Here is a 17935-nt window from a genome sequence, read left to right as displayed (position 1 = left end):
CGCTCTCCCTTCCTCTCCCTCTCCCGCACTCTCTCTTTTTTTTTACGATCAGTGGAAACAAGAAGATGCTCGGTGTATTCGGCACTTTGTTTCGGTCATCATTTCGTAAAATGTTTTTTTTTTTTAAACTGGGCTTTATGTAGCCCTCGCTCGCTCTTTCGCTCACTCTCTCGCTCGCTCGCTCTCTCGCTCTCTCTCTCACTCGCTCTCTCTCTCGCTCGTTCTGTCGCTCATTCTCTCACTCACTCTCTCGTTATGTATGCCGCCCCCCTCGCAGTCCGACGGCCTCCGACGGGTAGCTCATAACAGCATGCAGAGCTCCCCGTCATCTGCCACGGAGCACACGGCCTCCTCCATCGCCCACTGCTCCATGAAGGCCGGCACGGCGTGGGTCAACCGCGCATGGCGGAACTCCAGCCACACCCTGGCTCCGACCAGAGCGCGGAAGATGCCCAGGCTGCTGGCCGGACGTTTCCCCTCCAGGGCCACCTTCCTCGCCCTGTAAATGGCGAGCTTGGCGTAGCCGACGAGCACGTTGACCAGCCCCTGAAGATGTTGGGATCCGTCGCCCTTTCGGTATCCAAAGATGAGGACCGTCGGGGAGAAGTGGAGGCTGAACTTTAGTAGGATGTTTTTCAGGACCTTGAACAGCGAGTCCAGGCTCTTGCACTCCACGTATTGGTGCGCCACCGTCTCCACTTTACCGCAGAACCGGCACTCCGGGGGCGTGTCGGTGAAGCGCGCCAGGGAGGCGTTGGTGGTGACGGTGCCGTGGGCGATGCTCCAGCTGAGGTCGCCGATGCGGTTGTACGTCGGGCTGGAGTAGAGTTGCCTCCAGCGAGGCCTCTCCGGAGAGATGCAGGGCAGGGCTTTCCTCCAGGCATGGTCCTTGTGGCTCCTCAGGGTGTCCTGTTGGTGAAACCGGACCATGTAGGAGTAGAGCACCTTCCTCTTGACATTTGCGAAGGCCACCTCTGGTAGGTCTTCCAGCCGGCACAGGTTGTGATCAGCCTTCGCTTGTCGGCATTGGCGCTGCAGCGGCACGATGGAGAGCTCCGGTGGAGGGGGACCGAGAGGGGCCTCGTCGTCCCCAACGCCGATGGGGGGCGTTCTCCCCGCTGCCGCTGAGAAGGCTTCCTTGGCTTCGGCCAGGATCCGGGCAGCCACCCGGAGCGATTGCAGCCCTGTCTTTGTGGCCATGTCTGCTGGTCCGAGCCACCGGCCCCGTGTTCCAGGCTCCACCAGATCTCCCATCCTGGTGAGCCGCGCGTTGGTGAGGCGCCTCTCCATGCCGGGGGTGGCGGTGGTGGACGGCAGCTTTGTCTGCGGGTTCCTGAGGATCGGTTCGAAGACCAGATCCTCGGCCGATCGCGGTCGGTTCAGCCTCCTGACGGCGAGGGTGTTCCACGTCTGCAGGACGCTCCTGTAGAAAGGTGGCAGCTGTCCCAGTGGGAGGCCCTGCAGGTCCATATAGAATAGTTGTTTGGAGCACTGCAGACCCCCCAGCTGTTTGAGTAGGAAGGAGGCCGTGACGCTCCAGGCTGGTGCAGGGGTGGTGGTGTGCAGGAACTTTTGTGCGGCCTGCAGTCGGAAGGTGGCCAGCTGACTCCGCACGCACACCAGCCCGTGACCGCCCTCGTCCAGTGGCAGGGCCAGGACCCCAGCCGCGACCCGGTGTCCTCTGCCCGACCAGAAGAAGTCGAGGACTCGCTTCGTTCGCTCTCCCTCCCTTCCCTCCCTCTCCCGCACTCTCTCGTTCGCTCTCCCTCCCTCCCCCTCTCTCCCGCACTCTCTCGTTCGCTCTCCCTCCCTTCCCTCCCTCTCCCGCACTCTCTCGTTCGCTCTCCCTCCCTCTCCCTCTCCCGCACTCTCTCGTTCGCTCTCCCTCCCTTCCCTCTCTCTCCCGCACTCTCTCGTTCGCTCTCCCTTCCTCTCCCTCTCCCGCACTCTCTCGTTCGCTCTCCCTCCCTTCCCTCCCTCTCCCGCACTCTCTCGTTCGCTCTCCCTCCCTCCCTCCCTCTCCCTCCCCCTCTCACTCTCTCGTTCGCTCTCCCTCCCTCCCTCTCCCTCCCCCTCTCACTCTCTCGTTCGCTCTCCCTCCCTCCCTCTCCCTCTCCCGCACTCTCTCGTTCGCTCTCCCTTCCTCTCCCTCTTCCGCACTCTCTCGTTCGCTCTCCCTTCCTCTCCCTCTCCCGCACTCTCTCGTTCGCTCTCCCTCCCTTCCCTCCCTCTCCCGCACTCTCTCGTTCGCTCTCCCTCCCTCCCCCTCTCTCCCGCACTCTCTCGTTCGCTCTCCCTCCCTTCCCTCCCTCTCCCGCACTCTCTCGTTCGCTCTCCCTCCCTCTCCCTCTCCCGCACTCTCTCGTTCGCTCTCCCTCCCTTCCCTCTCTCTCCCGCACTCTCTCGTTCGCTCTCCCTTCCTCTCCCTCTCCCGCACTCTCTCGTTCGCTCTCCCTCCCTTCCCTCCCTCTCCCGCACTCTCTCGTTCGCTCTCCCTCCCTCTCTCTCTCCCGCACTCTCTCGTTCGCTCTCCCTCCCTCTCCCGCACTCTCTCGTTCGCTCTCCCTCCCTCCCTCTCTCTCTCCCGCACTCTCTCGTTCGCTCTCCCTCCCTCCCCCTCTCTCCCGCACTCTCTCGTTCGCTCTCCCTTCCTCTCCCTCTCCCGCACTCTCTCGTTCGCTCTCCCTCCCTTCCCTCCCTCTCCCGCACTCTCTCGTTCGCTCTCCCTCCCTCCCCCTCTCTCCCGCACTCTCTCGTTCGCTCTCCCTTCCTCTCCCTCTCCCGCACTCTCTCGTTCGCTCTCCCTCCCTCTCCCTCTCCCGCACTCTCTCGTTCGCTCTCCCTCCCTCCCTCTCTCTCTCCCGCACTCTCTCCTTCTCTCTCTTTTTTCGATCAAAGGAAACAAGACGATGCTCGGTGTAATCGGCACTTTGCTTCGTTCATCATTTCTTTTTTTTAATGCTTTGCTTTATGTTAACCCCACCCCCCCCCCTTTAGATAACATAATTCACAATAGATTTTACTCTCTGCACTCCTTACCCCTTTCCCTCTCTCTAGCCCCCCCCTCTCTCTCTACCCCCTCTCCCCCTACTCCATGTCTATGTTCCCACCTCCCCCCCCTCTAACCCAGCTTAAATATACGCTCCAAGCTTGGGGTGTTTCATTCTTCGCCTGAGGATGGCTGCTTGCGTTGTGGCCGAAACGTCGTGAGAATTGTTTTATTATGTTTTATTTTTATTATTTTATTACTTCCCTTCTACGTGACTTTACCGAAAGAACCAAGAAGATATGTTCCCCCTATGTAATATTTGTAAAATGACAAAAAAATTACGACAATTGCTGCATCTGCACGCAGCCCTTCTCGCAGTCCTACGGCCGCCGACGGGTAGCTCACAACTGCATGCAGAGCTCCCCGTCATCTGCCACCGAGCACACGGCCTCCTCCATCGCCCACTGCTCCTTGAAGGCCGGCACGGCGTGGGTCAGCCGCGCGTGGCGGAACTCCAGCCCACACACCCTGGGGCTCCGACCAGAGCGCGGGAGATGCCCAGGCTGCTGGCCGGACGTTTCCCCTCCAGGGCCACCTTCCTCGCCCTGTGCGTGGCGAGCTTGGCGTAGCCGACGAGCACGTTGACCAGCCCCTGAAGATGTTGGGGTCCGTCGCCCTTTTGGTATCCAAAGATGAGGACGGTCGGGGGAAAGTGGAGGCTGAACTTTAGGAGGATGTATCTCAGGACCTTGAACAGCGAGTCCAGGCTCTTGCACTCCACGTATCGCTGCGCCACCGTCTCCACTTTACCGCAGAACCGGCACTCCGGGGACGTGTCGGTGAAGCGCGCCAGGGAGGCGTTGGTGGTGACGGTGCCGTGGGCGATGCTCCAGCTGAGGTCACCGATGCGGTTGTACGTCTGGCTGGAGTGGAGTTGCCTCCAGCGAGGCCTCTCCGGAGACACGCAGGGCAGCAGGGCTCTCCTCCAGGCGTGCTCCTTGTGGCTCCCTAGGGTGTCCTGTTGGTGACACCGGACCATGTAGGAGTAGAGCACCTTCCTCTTGACATTTGCGAAGGCCACCTCGGAGACAGAGAGAGACAACATTCGGACTCGGAATATACAACGGGCATCGCCAGGGTCCTGGATCGAACCCACGCGAAGCGAGGGAGATCGCAACTCCAGGTCACCGTGGAAGAGACAGAGAGATCGTGATCTGTCTCTTTTGGGGGGGTCTCCGTGACTTTTCACCGTCTGCAGATCTCGGCTCTCTGCTTCCAATCGGGCAAATGAATCGTCGTCGCGTCGTAGTTGTTACCGTGATTAATTGATGCACAAATATGAAGGAAACGCGGAGATATTCGCGAATTTCTTGTTGAGCGAGCCGACGGATCGGGAGCCATCGGACCGCGCCGCCGTCTCCGCCACGGGGAAGCATTCCCACGTCCCTGCGACCTTCGGGGTGATCGGGGACGTCGACGGCCGACCAGCTTTGAATAAAAGCGACGGTGATGCTGATGATGATGAAAATAAAAAGTGTCGCTCGGCAATTCTGCACTCGGAAAAGAATGGAGCGGCCACCCAGCCCAGTTGAGGTGGGGAGGGGGAGGGCGGCTTGTCTCAGAGATGGAGTGAGATGAGAGAGATGTAGACTAGACACAGAGATGTAGTAGGATTAGAGAGATGTACACGAGACAGAGATGTAGTGAGATGAGAGAGATGTACACGAGACAGAGATGTAGTAGTATTAGAGCGATGTAGACTAGACACAGAGATGTAGTAGGATTAGAGAGATGTAGACGCGAGACAGATGTAGTGAGATGAGAGAGATGTACACGAGAGACAGAGATGTAGTAGGATTAGAGAGATGTACACGAGACAGAGATGTAGTGAGATGAGAGAGATGTACACGAGAGACAGAGATGTAGTAGGATTAGAGAGATGTACACGAGACAGAGATGTAGTGAGATGAGAGAGACGTACACGCGAGACAGAGATGTAGTAGGATTAGAGAGATGTACACGAGACAGAGATGTAGTGAGATGAGAGAGATGTACACGAGAGACAGAGATGTAGTAGGATTAGAGAGATGTACACGAGACAGAGATGTAGTGAGATGAGAGAGACGTACACGCGAGACAGAGATGTAGTAGGATTAGAGAGATGTACACGAGACAGAGATGTAGTGAGATGAGAGAGATGCAAACCAGACGAGAGACAATAGAGACGACTTTGGGCGTTTTCACTGCGAGCTGATCATTCATACAACCTTTTATTTTATCAGGAGAGGGGGGGGTCAGTGAGCCTCTTGAAGGCGCCCTCCTCTAAGCTTCAGCTTGTCTCAAATCCGAAGCGGCTGCCCCCCCCCTCCCGCCGGTCACGTGACGCCCGGCGTCTGGAGGTCTCTCCCCCCCCCACACCGATGAGTTTGTAAAACAAAATATAAAACGGAGTGAGACGGTGGGGTGCAGAAGGGAGGAGTCGCGGCCGACAACCTTGGGACAAGTGAAATTCGTCTCGTGCAGAGTGCCATCAAATATTGCGACGCGGGTCAGATGAGTGGTGGGACGGTGGCGGTGGCGTGGCAGGCGACGAGATGTCGCAGCAGCAGCAGCAGCAGCAGCATCTCTCTCGCGGGCTTCACTCTAGAATTCGCTGCCCGCCCTCTCGCCACAACAACAACAGCAACAACAACAGCAACAACAGCAACAACAACGTTGTACGGGAAATAAATATTCGCGTTAAAAAAAAAGTCATCGCGACGCGAATTTTTATTTGTTTCGGTGATGCTCCGTCGGCTGATGCTGCCGCTGCTGCTGCGTTGGCAAGCGGTGGACGGGTAGAATAAACAACAACAACATTCCTCAACAACAACAACATTCCTCAACAACAACAACATTCCTCAACAACAACCACATTCCTCAACAACAACAACATTCCTCAACAACAACAAACAAGACCGTGATTAATCAGAGTAACATTCCAATTCCTGACAATCTAAAAACGGTACTGGCCAAAGGACTAAATTTCGCCGTCACCCCTAAATATATACCAGTAGAGGATATGATTTCTCAGATTGATGTAGCCCTCAGAGGCATAGGACACATCCATGCTGATGTAGCAAGAGCTGAAATAGCTACTATTCTTAAGAATGCTAAGAAACCCACTAGTAACATCAGCAAAAACGAACGCTCTGAACTCGCGAATTTAAAAAAGAGAGATGATATAGTCATCCTCTCGGCAGACAAGGGCAATGCCACGGTCATCATGGATAAAGATTCATACAACAACAAAATCCTGGACCTTCTTAATGATGGGAGTTACTCCAAAATTAAAAACGATCCCACTAAAAGCCTAACGACAAAAACCAACAGTATCATCACGAGTTCGACTTCCCTAATCGAACCAAGCAAACGTCCCTCTCTAAAACCATCGGCGGCAAGACCTCCCAGACTCTATGGTCTTCCTAAAATCCATAAAGAAGGCACCCCGCTACGACCCATCGTGTCGACGATAAACTCTCCAACGTACAAACTAGCCCGTTTTCTATCAGATACTCTGCTCCCCTTCACAGGCAAGACCTCTTCGGCAGTACTCAACTCAACCCAATTAGTCTATATGGTTAAGGACATGGTACTATCTCCTGATGACATTCTCGTCAGCTTTGATGTAGTATCTTTGTTTACCAAAGTCCCAGTACCGGACACCCTAACAATAATTGAGGACTTAGTCCAACATGGATTGAATTCTGATGTACCTGCGCTGGTTAGGCATTGCCTCACCAACACCTATTTTACCTGGAATGGCACCTTCTACAAACAGAATGAGGGTACCCCTATGGGCTCCCCCTTGTCACCAGTTATAGCCAACATTTTCATAGAAAAGTTTGAATCAGACGCCATCCAGACATCCACCCTGCGTCCTTCCCTGTGGAAGAGATATGTGGATGACACTTTCGTCATCTGGCCACATGGCCTCCCAGCATTGAACCACTTCTTGGACCACATCAATTCTAGACACCCATCTATCAGATTCACCATGGAAGTGGAGAAAGACGGTAAACTACCATTCTTGGATATTCTGTTTAAGAGGAGGCTTGACGGATCCTTGGGACATTCTGTCTACAGGAACGCCACCCACACAGATTCCTACTTGAAACCGGATTCCCACCACCACCCATCTCAAAATAATTCTCTCATCAAAACGCTATACCACAGAGCCCATGGCATTTCTGACCAATACCACCTGACTGATGAATTAAGACATGTACATCGGGCCCTCAGGATGAACGGATACTCTGACCGTACTATCCGCCAAGCTGTCTCTCCCACCACACAGAAACAACCACATGAAACTCCGACCAAAACTATCACGTTACCATACATAGCAGGCGTGACCAAAAAGATCTCCAAAATTCTAAACAAACATAAGATCCAAGTCCGATTCAGTACAGTGCATAAAATCCGTGATCTGATTCCATCTGTGAAGGATGTCGTTCCTGACTTACAGTATCCTGGAGTCTACAAATTGAGTTGCATTTGTGGTGATTGCTACATGGGAGAAACAAAACGTCATGTTGCTGATCGTGTCCGCGAGCACAAGTCAGATCTGAAACACGGCAGAACTGATTCTTCGGCCGTTGCCGATCATTGCTACAACTCGGCGGGCTCTCATGAAATTGTCTTTTCCGAGACCAAGGTTCTCTGCAAGCCTCCTGGCTACCATCAAAGGTTTGTACACGAAGCCATACAAATATACAAACACAGACATAATTTCAACCGTGATGATGGGTACAAACTCAGTAATCACTGGAAAGATGTTATTAACCACGCAAAAAAGACTTAATTACACTTTTTGGACCATCTTATCTGACAGGCACTATTTTAATTTACTTCACCGAGTGTTAACATCCCCAGTTATTTTTAACAGTACTCTCTTCATTGTTCAGCCAGCATTGGTATAAACATGGGCATTTTCGTTCCTTTGTTCTATCATGTGTATCAGACCTCCCCTCCCCCCTCTCTGTCCATTGTGTTGGCGTGTGCAGCAGCCGCGTCCAAGCCGTCGCCAACTTTTTTGTTGGCTCCCTCCCCCTCCCACCCCCCTCCCTCCCGATACGTTCCATTCATTGGCTACCACATTCTGATGAACTCCCCCCCCCCTCTCCTCCCCCCTTCAACTTGCTTATAAGGGATTACATCTTGAATCATTGCCCCACTTGATGCAGCTAATCTGGCTGTGACGGTCCCACCTGATGACGGAGACTTGTGTTGCCTCCGAAACGTCGTGAATTTTATTTTTGTTTTGTTTTATTTTACTTTCATTACTTTTAATGTTTTACCTACGTGACTTTACCGAAAAAACCTGAGAATATGAATCATTGCAGTCACGAAAGCTTCAAATCTAGAATTAATGCCCTCTACGGGGAGGAATTCCACCTATCTGTTAGAGTTTTTAACAGACAACGAGACAAGAAGTCACAGCTTCTCGAGACGCTGGCCTTCCTCAAGAGATGCCGCGATAACAAGGTAATACCCATCGCTTTCACACTCACATCCGCTGCTGTGTCCTCACCGAACTCCAAACAGATCTTATTTAAAGCTAGCCTATCACTAATCTCGGAGAGAATAAGGTTACTCCGATCTGAACTCGATAATTTAGACAAGACTCTCTTACAAACACATCTAATGTTAACACAAAAAATGTCACCTTCTGATTGGAACCACGTTGATAACATGACTTCTGCTTCTGCTGACTCAATGTCAGCCAAATGCAAAGCTAACCTGATTTCTAAATTCAACCTCCTATCTAAAAAGAAACCAGAGCCACACATCGCAAAGCTGGATGTTAACAAGACCGTGATTAATCAGAGTAACATTCCAATTCCTGACAATCTAAAAACGGTACTGGCCAAAGGACTAAATTTCGCCGTCACCCCTAAATATATACCAGTAGAGGATATGATTTCTCAGATTGATGTAGCCCTCAGAGGCATAGGACACATCCATGCTGATGTAGCAAGAGCTGAAATAGCTACTATTCTTAAGAATGCTAAGAAACCCACTAGTAACATCAGCAAAAACGAACGCTCTGAACTCGCGAATTTAAAAAAGAGAGATGATATAGTCATCCTCTCGGCAGACAAGGGCAATGCCACGGTCATCATGGATAAAGATTCATACAACAACAAAATCCTGGACCTTCTTAATGATGGGAGTTACTCCAAAATTAAAAACGATCCCACTAAAAGCCTAACGACAAAAACCAACAGTATCATCACGAGTTCGACTTCCCTAATCGAACCAAGCAAACGTCCCTCTCTAAAACCATCGGCGGCAAGACCTCCCAGACTCTATGGTCTTCCTAAAATCCATAAAGAAGGCACCCCGCTACGACCCATCGTGTCGACGATAAACTCTCCAACGTACAAACTAGCCCGTTTTCTATCAGATACTCTGCTCCCCTTCACAGGCAAGACCTCTTCGGCAGTACTCAACTCAACCCAATTAGTCTCTATGGTTAAGGACATGGTACTATCTCCTGATGACATTCTCGTCAGCTTTGATGTAGTATCTTTGTTTACCAAAGTCCCAGTACCGGACACCCTAACAATAATTGAGGACTTAGTCCAACATGGATTGAATTCTGATGTACCTGCGCTGGTTAGGCATTGCCTCACCAACACCTATTTTACCTGGAATGGCACCTTCTACAAACAGAATGAGGGTACCCCTATGGGCTCCCCCTTGTCACCAGTTATAGCCAACATTTTCATAGAAAAGTTTGAATCAGACGCCATCCAGACATCCACCCTGCGTCCTTCCCTGTGGAAGAGATATGTGGATGACACTTTCGTCATCTGGCCACATGGCCTCCCAGCATTGAACCACTTCTTGGACCACATCAATTCTAGACACCCATCTATCAGATTCACCATGGAAGTGGAGAAAGACGGTAAACTACCATTCTTGGATATTCTGTTTAAGAGGAGGCTTGACGGATCCTTGGGACATTCTGTCTACAGGAAAGCCACCCACACAGATTCCTACTTGAAACCGGATTCCCACCACCACCCATCTCAAAAGAATTCTCTCATCAAAACGCTATACCACAGAGCCCATGGCATTTCTGACCAATACCACCTGACTGATGAATTAAGACATGTACATCGGGCCCTCAGGATGAACGGATACTCTGACCGTACTATCCGCCAAGCTGTCTCTCCCACCACACAGAAACAACCACATGAAACTCCGACCAAAACTATCACGTTACCATACATAGCAGGCGTGACCAAAAAGATCTCCAAAATTCTAAACAAACATAAGATCCAAGTCCGATTCAGTACAGTGCATAAAATCCGTGATCTGATTCCATCTGTGAAGGATGTCGTTCCTGACTTACAGTATCCTGGAGTCTACAAATTGAGTTGCATTTGTGGTGATTGCTACATTGGAGAAACAAAACGTCATGTTGCTGATCGTGTCCGCGAGCACAAGTCAGATCTGAAACACGGCAGAACTGATTCTTCGGCCGTTGCCGATCATTGCTACAACTCGGCGGGCTCTCATGAAATTGTCTTTTCCGAGACCAAGGTTCTCTGCAAGCCTCCTGGCTACCATCAAAGGTTTGTACACGAAGCCATACAAATATACAAACACAGACATAATTTCAACCGTGATGATGGGTACAAACTCAGTAATCACTGGAAAGATGTTATTAACCACGCAAAAAAGACTTAATTACACTTTTTGGACCATCTTATCTGACAGGCACTATTTTAATTTACTTCACCGAGTGTTAACATCCCCAGTTATTTTTAATAGTACTCTCTTCATTGTTCAGCCAGCATTGGTATAAACATGGGCATTTTCGTTCCTTTGTTCTATCATGTGTATCAGACCTCCCCTCCCCCCTCTCTGTCCATTGTGTTGGCGTGTGCAGCAGCCGCGTCCAAGCCGTCGCCAACTTTTTTGTTGGCTCCCTCCCCCTCCCACCCCCCTCCCTCCCGATACGTTCCATTCATTGGCTACCACATTCTGATGAACTCCCCCCCCCCTCTCCTCCCCCCTTCAACTTGCTTATAAGGGATTACATCTTGAATCATTGTCCCACTTGATGCAGCTAATCTGGCTGTGACGGTCCCACCTGATGACGGAGACTTGTGTTGCCTCCGAAACGTCGTGAATTTTATTTTTGTTTTGTTTTATTTTACTTTCATTACTTTTAATGTTTTACCTACGTGACTTTACCGAAAAAACCTGAGAATATGAATCATTGCAGTCACGAAAGCTTCAAATCTAGAATTAATGCCCTCTACGGGGAGGAATTCCACCTATCTGTTAGAGTTTTTAACAGACAACGAGACAAGAAGTCACAGCTTCTCGAGACGCTGGCCTTCCTCAAGAGATGCCGCGATAACAAGGTAATACCCATCGCTTTCACACTCACATCCGCTGCTGTGTCCTCACCGAACTCCAAACAGATCTTATTTAAAGCTAGCCTATCACTAATCTCGGAGAGAATAAGGTTACTCCGATCTGAACTCGATAATTTAGACAAGACTCTCTTACAAACACATCTAATGTTAACACAAAAAATGTCACCTTCTGATTGGAACCACGTTGATAACATGACTTCTGCTTCTGCTGACTCAATGTCAGCCAAATGCAAAGCTAACCTGATTTCTAAATTCAACCTCCTATCTAAAAAGAAACCAGAGCCACACATCGCAAAGCTGGATGTTAACAAGACCGTGATTAATCAGAGTAACATTCCAATTCCTGACAATCTAAAAACGGTACTGGCCAAAGGACTAAATTTCGCCGTCACCCCTAAATATATACCAGTAGAGGATATGATTTCTCAGATTGATGTAGCCCTCAGAGGCATAGGACACATCCATGCTGATGTAGCAAGAGCTGAAATAGCTACTATTCTTAAGAATGCTAAGAAACCCACTAGTAACATCAGCAAAAACGAACGCTCTGAACTCGCGAATTTAAAAAAGAGAGATGATATAGTCATCCTCTCGGCAGACAAGGGCAATGCCACGGTCATCATGGATAAAGATTCATACAACAACAAAATCCTGGACCTTCTTAATGATGGGAGTTACTCCAAAATTAAAAACGATCCCACTAAAAGCCTAACGACAAAAACCAACAGTATCATCACGAGTTCGACTTCCCTAATCGAACCAAGCAAACGTCCCTCTCTAAAACCATCGGCGGCAAGACCTCCCAGACTCTATGGTCTTCCTAAAATCCATAAAGAAGGCACCCCGCTACGACCCATCGTGTCGACGATAAACTCTCCAACGTACAAACTAGCCCGTTTTCTATCAGATACTCTGCTCCCCTTCACAGGCAAGACCTCTTCGGCAGTACTCAACTCAACCCAATTAGTCTCTATGGTTAAGGACATGGTACTATCTCCTGATGACATTCTCGTCAGCTTTGATGTAGTATCTTTGTTTACCAAAGTCCCAGTACCGGACACCCTAACAATAATTGAGGACTTAGTCCAACATGGATTGAATTCTGATGTACCTGCGCTGGTTAGGCATTGCCTCACCAACACCTATTTTACCTGGAATGGCACCTTCTACAAACAGAATGAGGGTACCCCTATGGGCTCCCCCTTGTCACCAGTTATAGCCAACATGTTCATGGAAAAGTTTGAATCAGACGCCATCCAGACATCCACCCTGCGTCCTTCCCTGTGGAAGAGATATGTGGATGACACTTTCGTCATCTGGCCACATGGCCTCCCAGCATTGAACCACTTCTTGGACCACATCAATTCTAGACACCCATCTATCAGATTCACCATGGAAGTGGAGAAAGACGGTAAACTACCATTCTTGGATATTCTGTTTAAGAGGAGGCTTGACGGATCCTTGGGACATTCTGTCTACAGGAAAGCCACCCACACAGATTCCTACTTGAAACCGGATTCCCACCACCACCCATCTCAAAAGAATTCTCTCATCAAAACGCTATACCACAGAGCCCATGGCATTTCTGACCAATACCACCTGACTGATGAATTAAGACATGTACATCGGGCCCTCAGGATGAACGGATACTCTGACCGTACTATCCGCCAAGCTGTCTCTCCCACCACACAGAAACAACCACATGAAACTCCGACCAAAACTATCACGTTACCATACATAGCAGGCGTGACCAAAAAGATCTCCAAAATTCTAAACAAACATAAGATCCAAGTCCGATTCAGTACAGTGCATAAAATCCGTGATCTGATTCCATCTGTGAAGGATGTCGTTCCTGACTTACAGTATCCTGGAGTCTACAAATTGAGTTGCATTTGTGGTGATTGCTACATGGGAGAAACAAAACGTCATGTTGCTGATCGTGTCCGCGAGCACAAGTCAGATCTGAAACACGGCAGAACTGATTCTTCGGCCGTTGCCGATCATTGCTACAACTCGGCGGGCTCTCATGAAATTGTCTTTTCCGAGACCAAGGTTCTCTGCAAGCCTCCTGGCTACCATCAAAGGTTTGTACACGAAGCCATACAAATATACAAACACAGACATAATTTCAACCGTGATGATGGGTACAAACTCAGTAATCACTGGAAAGATGTTATTAACCACGCAAAAAAGACTTAATTACACTTTTTGGACCATCTTATCTGACAGGCACTATTTTAATTTACTTCACCGAGTGTTAACATCCCCAGTTATTTTTAACAGTACTCTCTTCATTGTTCAGCCAGCATTGGTATAAACATGGGCATTTTCGTTCCTTTGTTCTATCATGTGTATCAGACCTCCCCTCCCCCCTCTCTGTCCATTGTGTTGGCGTGCGCAGCAGCCGCGTCCAAGCCGTCGCCAACTTTTTTGTTGGCTCCCTCCCCATCCCACCCCCCTCCCTCCCGATACGTTCCATTCATTGGCTACCACATTCTGATGAACTCCCCCCCCCCCTCTCCTCCCCCCTTCAACTTGCTTATAAGGGATTACATCTTGAATCATTGCCCCACTTGATGCAGCTAATCTGGCTGTGACGGTCCCACCTGATGACGGAGACTTGTGTTGCCTCCGAAACGTCGTGAATTTTATTTTTGTTTTGTTTTATTTTACTTTCATTACTTTTAATGTTTTACCTACGTGACTTTACCGAAAAAACCTGAGAATATGAATCATTGCAGTCACGAAAGCTTCAAATCTAGAACAAACAACAGCACGTGGACTTAAATAGAAGAAAATGAAGATTAAGATGAGGATGAAGAAAAATAAGAAGAAAAATAATAAGAAGATGAAGAAAAAGAAGAAGATGGTGATGATGATGATGAAGAATAATAAGAAGAAAAATAATGAGAAGATGAAGAAAAAGAAGAAGATGGTGATGATGATGATGAAGAATAATAAGAAGAAAAATAATGAGAAGATGAAGAAAAAGAAGAAGATGGTGATGATGATGATGATGAAGAATAATAAGAAGAAAAATAATGAGAAGATGAAGAAAAAGAAGAAGATGGTGATGATGATGATGATGAAGAATAATAATAAGAAAAATAATGAGAAGATGAAGAAAAAGAAGAAGATGATGATGATGATGAAGAAGTAGTAGATGGTGATGATGATGATGAAGTAGTAGATGGTGATGATGATGATGAAGTAGTAGATGATGATGATGAAGAAGTAGTAGATGATGAATAAGAAGCCACAACGTTTGGATTGTCCGAAATTCCGAACCCGGGGGTGCTTGACCTTCAGATTGAACGCGCCGCTAGTAACGACCATGTACGGGGTGGGGGCGTCAAATGACGCTCAGTAACGAATGTTCAGTAATCAACGGGCACGTGACGTTTGATGAAGAAGGCCCACTGCCCGAAACGTCGCCCATGACATGTATGTATCAGTGGAGCAGTGTGTTCGTTTGCAGCCTGTCCCTTCATTCCGACTGCTTCGTCAACCGGAGCGTGGCGCCATCGTCGGGAGCTGCCACCCTGAACCCCACAGCCAGCGCGGGTCTTCCTCCTCCCGTCGTTATTCGGGCTGCATGTTCCCACCGTCGTTGTTTTTACACAACACCACGGCTACTCGTCATCGTCGTACGTATTCATACTCACGCGATAATCCGTCGTTTTAAAAACGTGGTCGTTTTTAATTTTCTTTCAATTTTTCATTTTTTTAAATAAAAATGAAATTCTCGCCTTCCCGTGTCGTTCTCACTTGGCTGTGACCGGCTCCGTGCCGCCACCATCAATGACTGATTGATTGACGTGGCATTCGCTCCGTGTGTGAGTGCGTGTGTGTGAGCGTGTGTGTGTGTGAGGGTGTGTGTGTGAGGGTGTGTGTGTGAGCGTGTGTGTGACAGCGTGTGTGTGTGGGCAAAGTGCCATCGGTGAGCTCCTCCGGCAGGCAATGCTGCGTTGGCTGGGTCATGTAGCTCGCATGCCCAGCCACCGCATGCCTAAACAGCTTTTGTTCGGCCGGATCGAGGGGAATAAACGGGCGCGGCACGGGCTAGAGAAGAGATGGAGTGATGTGGTACAGGAGGACGTGGAGCTGAGTGGACTTGCCGATGACTGGTACCAGCGGTGTCAAGATCGGCCTCTGTGGAGGAGGCTCGTGAAGGACGCTACTGGGCAGTTGGAGGCAGTCGCCCTCCAACAACAACGGAGGGCGGAGGAGCGACGCTCACAACAACGAGCGGAGCGCCGGGTGGCTAAAGCACAGCAAGTTGGCACAGTAGGGGGCACAGGTGGTGCATCAGCCAGTCATCTCGGTCATCTCAGTCAGTCGACCCGTGGCACCTGGGTCTGCGCCGTGACCTCCTGCCAGCGGGCGTTCGACACTTCACGTGGCCTCAAGGTGCACATGGCCTGGCACAAGCGTCGTGGTGACGTCACCGCCACTTAGTGGCGAATGGCGGTTGTGTGTGAGCGTGTGTGTGTGACAGCGCGTGTGTGAGCGTGTGGGGAGCGGTGGTGCAGCGGTTAGCGCGCAGCGCTACGAACCTGGCGACCCAGGTTCGATTCCCGCTCACGGCCACCACCAGTGACGATTATCTGAACCGGTCCTGGGCCAGTCCTATGTCGACTCAGCCTAAAATGAGTACCTGGTGCGGTGTGCAGTAAACATCGCCACTGGGGGGACAAAGGCAAAGGCGCTCGGGGGTGGTGCTGGCCACCCACCCCCTCGTGTACAGTTCCGGCCTTAATAGGTGCTCGCTAACAGCACTTGCCCCTACAGTCTGTTAAGGCTATACGGGGGGGGGATCTTTGTTTGCGTAGTTTGAGATTTGTGTGATGGGGGAGTGCTGCTGGTGGTGTGAGCGTGTGTGAGCTTCTGCCAGTCATCTCAGCAGGCGTCAGGGTCGGGATCGAACCCACAACCTCCTGTGTACCAGTTGAGGTAGTTAACATCTCCTAGCCACCGTGATGATGAGAGAGAGACACACAAACTCCAAATATACAGCAGGCGTCAGATTCGGAATAGAACTCACGACCTCCTGTATACCAGGCGAGGTAGTTAACATCTCCTAGCAACTCACGGGGGAGCTGAACCAGCAGCTTCACGGTCCTTCACCCACGGGACGACTCCCTGAGAAGGCCGCCAGATGCGTCAGCTGCGCCCCCTGCTGCGCCAAGCGGCTGCATGTCGTCCCAACGCGGCGCTCCCGCTCCTCCTCCTCCTCGTCGTCGTCCTTGTGAGCGTCACAACATTGTGACCTCCCTCCGTTTGTTGCTGGAGGGTCGACTGCCTGCACCCCCCCCCCCCCTCTTTACCACCCCAAATCGCCCGGTAGCCTCCTTCGCGAGCCTCCAACGCAGGGGACGTCGCTTGCCCCCCGCACCTCCCCCCCGCTACTCCCCCCCCCACCTCTCCCCCCGCTACTCCCCCCCCCCCCCCGCTACTCCCCCCCCCACCTCTCCCCCCCCCCCCACCTCTCCCCCCCCCCCACCTCTCCCCCCCCACCTCCCCCCCCCACCTCTCCCCCCCCACCTCTCCCCCCCCCCCACCTCTCCCCCCCCCCCCACCTCTCCCCCCCCACCTCTCCCCCCCACCTCTCCCCCCCCACCTCCCCCCCACCTCTCCCCCCCCACCTCCCCCCCACCTCTCCCCCCCCACCTCTCCCCCCCCCCCACCTCTCCCACCTCTCCCCCCCACCTCTCCCCCCCACCTCTCCCCCCCCACCTCTCCCCCCCCCCCACCTCTCCCCCCCCCCACCTCTCCTCCCCCCCACCTCTCCCCCCCCACCTCTCCCCCCCCACCTCCCCCCCCACCTCCCCCCCCACCTCCCCCCCCCACCTCCCCCCGCACCTCCCCCCCGCACCTCCCCCCCCCCGACACACACACAGGCTGTGGGGTGGCTGGACCCGACCCGCTACTGCACCTCGCAAGGACCCCGGGCTCACCGTTCATCATCACGAGATCGTTTTAAAACCCAGCAAAGCCTCCCTTGAGCCTCATTGTTCACGAGGGCCCTGACAAGTTTTCTTGTTGTTATTGTTGTTGTTGCAGCCGCCGTTTTGTCGATGATTGCTGTGTATCTGATTGCTGTGTATATATACAGGGACTTTTCTACTTACGAACGAGTTAGATTCCAAAGGTCTGTTCGTAAATCGATTTGTTCGTAAGTCCAACTTCATACTAAACATGGGGAATGGCTTTAAAAGTTGTATAATCTCCTGTAGATGTAGATGCCACTGGTTCTTCACGTTCTGTAGATGTAGATGCCACCACCTCCATCTATTGCGCGGCGTTTGAATTTACGATTCTCGTTCCGAACAGGCAACTGGACATACGGCCCAGGTTTGTTCGTGTATCTGGGTAATTTAGTTTTTAAATTGGACCGTGACGCCGACACACACAGGGTCAACTCTTGCGAACGACCTCACGGGCTCTTTAACGCCCACTGTGTAGCAGACAGCGCGTGGCGTTATTTTTTTCATTTTTTTTCACGGTA

The sequence above is a fragment of the Lampetra planeri genome, chromosome 53 (assembly GCF_965212315.1).
Source record: "Lampetra planeri chromosome 53, kcLamPlan1.2.h2, whole genome shotgun sequence".
Classification (NCBI taxonomy): Eukaryota; Metazoa; Chordata; class Hyperoartia; order Petromyzontiformes; family Petromyzontidae; genus Lampetra; species Lampetra planeri.
The sequence above is the reverse complement of the archived record's forward strand: the minus strand, read 5'-3'. Positions refer to the sequence as shown.